Here is a 4,728-nt window from a genome sequence, read left to right as displayed (position 1 = left end):
AACAAAAAGCAAAAATAAAAATAAAAATAAATAAACAAGTAAAAATAAAATATTTACAATAACCAATAATAAGACACACGTTTGCAATTCCCCGGCAACGGCGCCATTTTGACGTTAGGATTTTTACCAGTAAAGAGATTCATAGAAACGGTTGCGTTGTAGATATAGTCTCTAAACCGACAAAAATCCCTTCGTACAAACGTTTTGGTTGTCACAAGTAACAAACCCCTTTAAAATTGATAACCGAGTATTTAAACCTCGGGTCGTCTTCTCAAGGAATTGCAGGGAGGTGTTCTTATTATTGATTATGAAAAAGTGTATTTTTGGGGAATGTTGAGTTTGGGCAATGGGCACAGATATATTTAAATGACAATTGTAATGAGAATTGGATTTTTCTCCCACTTTATTAACCTCTAACTATGAAGGTAAGTTAAGTGGATGAATTAATTCTTGAAGAATTCTAATTCTCAATCAACAATGAGTTTGATAACTCAAGAGTTACCAATTATTTAACCAAAGCCAAAAGGAAGAAAATATGTAAGTTAAATTGAAAGCACAATTAAATCTGAAATTACCTCGAATTTCATTAATAATAGAAGATCAATCTAAACATAAAGAGTTCATAAATTAAATTGGGAAAATAAATAAAAATAAAGAACCTGGGATTGAGAGTCACTCCTAAAACTAAGAGAAATCCTAAATCCTAATCCTAAGAGAGAGGAGAGAACCTCTCTCTCTAAAAACTACATCTACTCCTAAAATTGTGAATATGAGAGCCACTCCTGAATGGATGCATTCTCCCACTTTATAGCCTCTAATCTGTATTTTCTGGGTCGCAAACTGGGTTCAAAACAGTCCAGAATTCGCTGGTTTCGAATTTTGCCATGCTAGATTTCCGTCATTGCGACGCAGCCGCATGGATCACGCGGTCGCGTTGCCTAGCATCAGGGGAACTATAGCATATTATATATCAAATCGAAGCCCCAGACGTTAGCTTTCCAACGCAACTGAATCTGCGTCGTTTAGACCTATGTAGCTAAAGTTATAGCTGTTTGAGTGCGAAGAGGTCAGGCTGGACAGCTTAGCAATTTCTCCAACTTCTGGCGTTTAACGCCAGCTTTTCTCCCATTATTCGCGTTAGACGCCAAGTAGATGCTCTGTTCTGGCGTTAAACGCTATTTTGGTGCTTGTTTCTGGCGTTTAACGCCAGCTTGATGCTTCTTTCTGGCATTAAATGCCAGTTTGATGCTTCTTACTGGCGTTTAAACGCCAGTGAGTTCTTCCTCCAGGGTGAGCTATTTTTAATGCTATTTTTCATTCTGTTTTTGATTTTTCAGTTATTTTTGTGACTTCACATGATCATCATCCTAAAGAAAACATAAAATAGCAATGGAAAATATATAGCTATAATTAAATAACATTGGGTTGCCTCCTAATAAGCGCTTCTTTAATGTCAATAGCTTGACAGTGAGCTCTTAGAGAGCTTCACAGAGACTCAGAGCTTGATGGTGGCCTCCCAACACCAAACTTAGAAGTTGAGTGTGGGAGCTCTATTTGACTCTGTGTTGAGAGAAGCTTTTCATGCTTCCTCTCCATGGTTACAGAAGAAGATCTTTGTGCCTTAAACACAAGGTAGTCCTCATTCAATTGAAGGACTAGCTCTCTTCTGTCCACATCAATCACAGCTCTTGCTGTGGCTAGGAAGGGTCTTCCAAGGATGATGGATTCATCCTCTTCCTTCCCATTGTCCAGGATTATGAAATCAGCAAGGATGTACAGTCCTTCAACCTTCACCAGGACATCCTCTACAAGTCCATAAGCTTGTTTCCTTGAATTGTCTGCCATCTCTAATGAGATTCTTGCAGCTTGTACCTCAAAGGTCCCTAGTTTCTCCATTACAGAGAGGGGCATGAGGTTTATCCCTGACCCCAGGTCACACAGAGCTTTCTCAAAGGTCATGGTGCCTATGGTACAAGGTATTATGAACTTTCCAGGATCCTGTTTCTTCTGAGGAAATTTCAGTTGAATCAAATCATTCAGTTCATTGATGAGCAATGGGGGTTCATCCTCCCAAGTCTCATTACCAAATAACTTGCCATTCAGCTTCATGGTTGCTCCCAGATATTGAGCAACTTGCTCTTCAATAATATCTTCATCCTCTTCAGAGGAAGAATACTCATCAGAGTTCATGAATGGCAACAGTAAGTTCAGTGGAATCTCTATGGTCTCTACATGAGCCTCGGATTCCTTTGGTTCCTCATTAGGGAACTCCTTAGTGGCCAGTGGACGTCCATTGAGGTCTTCCTCACTAGAAATCACTGCCTTTCCTTCCTCACTAGGTTCGGCCATGTTGGTTATATTTATGGCCTTGCACTCTCTTTTTGGATTCTCTTCTGTATTGCTTGGGAGAGTACTAGGAGGGAGTTCAGTAACTTTCTTACTCAGCTGACCCACTTGTGCCTCCAAATTTCTAACGGAGGACCTTGCTTCAGTCATGAAACTGAAAGTGGTCTTAGATAGATCAGAGACTACAGTTGCTAAGTCAGAGCGGCTCTGCTTAGAATTCTCTGTCTGTTGCTGAGAAGATGATGGAAAAGGTTTGCTATTGCCAAACCTGTTTCTTCCACCATTATTATTATTGAAGCCTTGATTAGGCTTCTACTGATCCTTCCATGAGAGATTAGGATGATTCCTCCATGAAGGATTATAGGTGTTTTCATAGGATTCTCCCATGTAATTCACATCTTCCATTACAGGATTCTCAGGATCATAAGCTTCTTCTTCAGAGGAAGCTTCTTTGGTACTGCAGGAAGCAGCTTGCATTCCAGTCAGACTCTGAGAAATCATATTGACTTGCTGAGTCAATATTTTGTTATGATCCAATATGGCATTCATAGTATTAATCTCAAGAACTCCTTTAATTTCTTCTGAGTTGTCCCATTATTTACAAGATTCCTTTCAGAAGTGTACATGAACTGGTTATTTGCAACCATTTCAATAAGTTCCTAGGCTTCTGCAGGCGTCTTCTTCAGATGAACAGATCCTCCAGCAGAGTGGTCCAATGACATCTTCGACAATTCAGACAGACCATCATAGAATATACATATGATGCTCCATTCTGAAAATATGTCAGAAGGACACCTTCTGATCAATTGCTTGTATCTTTCCCAAGTTTCATAGAGGCATTCACCTTCCTTCTGTCTAAAGGTTTGGACTTCCACTCTAAGCTTGCTCAACTTTTGAGGTGGAAAGAACTTTGCCAAAAAGGCATTGGCTAGCTTTTCCCAAGAGTTCAGGCTTTTTTTAGGTTGTGAATCCAACCATGATCGAGCTCTGTCTCTTACAGCAAAGGGGAAATGCATAAGTCTGTAGACCTCAGAATTAACCCCATTAGTCTTAACAGTGTCACAGATTTGCAAGAATTCAGCTAAGAACTGATGAGGATCTTCCAATGGAAGTCCATGAAACTTGCAATTCTGCTGCATTAGAGAAACTAATTGAGGTTTAAGTTCAAAGTTGTTTGCTCCAATTGCAGGAATTGAGATGCTCCTTCCACAGAAGTCAGAAGAGGGTGCAATAAAGTCACCAAGCATCTTCCTTGCATCTCCACCATTATAATTGGGTTCGTCCATGTCTTCTTCTTTTTCGAAAAATTCTGTCAAGTCCTCTCTAGAGTGTTGTGCCTTAGCTTCTCTTAGCTTCCTCTTTAGAGTCCTTTCAGGTTCCGGATCAACTTCAACAAGAATATTCTTATCCTTGCTCCTGCTCATATGAAAAAGAAGAGAACAGCAAAGAATAGGAATCCTCTACGTCATAGTATAGAGATACCTTTATGTGAGTAGAAGAATAGAAGAGTAGAATGAAAAAGAGAAAAGATGAAGAATTTGAACACAGAGAGGGAGAGAGGGTTCAAATTATAAGGAGAAGAGAAGTGTTAGTAAATAAATAAATAAATAAATAGAAAGAGATAAGAGAGAGAGAGAGAGAGAGAATTCGAATTTTAAATTAAAATAAAAGGAAAATATTTTTGTTTTTATTTTAATTATTGGTTAGTATTCAAAATTTAAAAAGAAAAAATAAAATGAAATTAATTGAAAATTAAATAAATTGATTACTTAAAAAGATTTTTAAAAACTTTTATTTTAAATTAATTGCTTCAAGTTCTAATTTTATTTTATTTCTTTTCTTACTATTTGATTTTCGAAATCAATAAGAGAGAGAAGTAGTTAGGTGGTTTTGAAAAAGATAAGAAATCAGAAAAGGATTTTGAAATTAACTTTTGAAAAAGATATGATTGAAATTTATTTTGAAAAAGATTTGAAAAGAAAATTAAAAAGATTTAATTTTTGAAATTAAAGTTGATTAGTAACAAGAAACTAAAAGATATGATTCTAGAATTTAAAGATTGAACCTTTCTTAATAGGCAAGTAACAACTTGAAAATTTTTGAATCAAAACATTAATTTTTAGTGATAAATTTGAAAATCATGAAATAAAAATAAGAAAAAAAAAAGATTTTGAAAATCAATTTTAAAATTTTCAAAATTATTAAGAAAAAATGAAAAAGATTTGATTTTTGAAAAAGATTTGAAAAGATAAAATTTTTAAATTGAAATTTTGACTTGATTAACAAGAAACAACTAAATTTTAAAACTTTTGACTAAATCAATTCAAAATTTCGAAAATTATGAGTAAAATAAGGGAAAGATATTTTTTTATTTTTGAATTT

At 35.8% G+C, this 4,728-nt stretch overlaps 1 non-coding gene across 1 annotated transcript; it reads left to right on the top strand.

The window, feature by feature from the left end:
* The first annotated feature begins 3,126 nt into the window (after window positions 1–3,126).
* LOC148580292 (small nucleolar RNA R71) lies at window positions 3,127–3,230 on the top strand. The gene has a single exon (XR_015899111.1). It is a non-coding gene; the product is annotated as a small nucleolar RNA R71 (small nucleolar RNA).
* The last annotated feature ends 1,498 nt before the right edge of the window (window positions 3,231–4,728 follow it).

Source organism: Arachis ipaensis, chromosome B10 (genome assembly GCF_059453495.1).
Source record: "Arachis ipaensis isolate K30076 ecotype BB chromosome B10, ASM5945349v1, whole genome shotgun sequence".
NCBI classification, from domain to species: domain Eukaryota; kingdom Viridiplantae; phylum Streptophyta; class Magnoliopsida; order Fabales; family Fabaceae; genus Arachis; species Arachis ipaensis.
The sequence above is the reverse complement of the archived record's forward strand: the minus strand, read 5'-3'. Positions and strand labels throughout refer to the sequence as shown.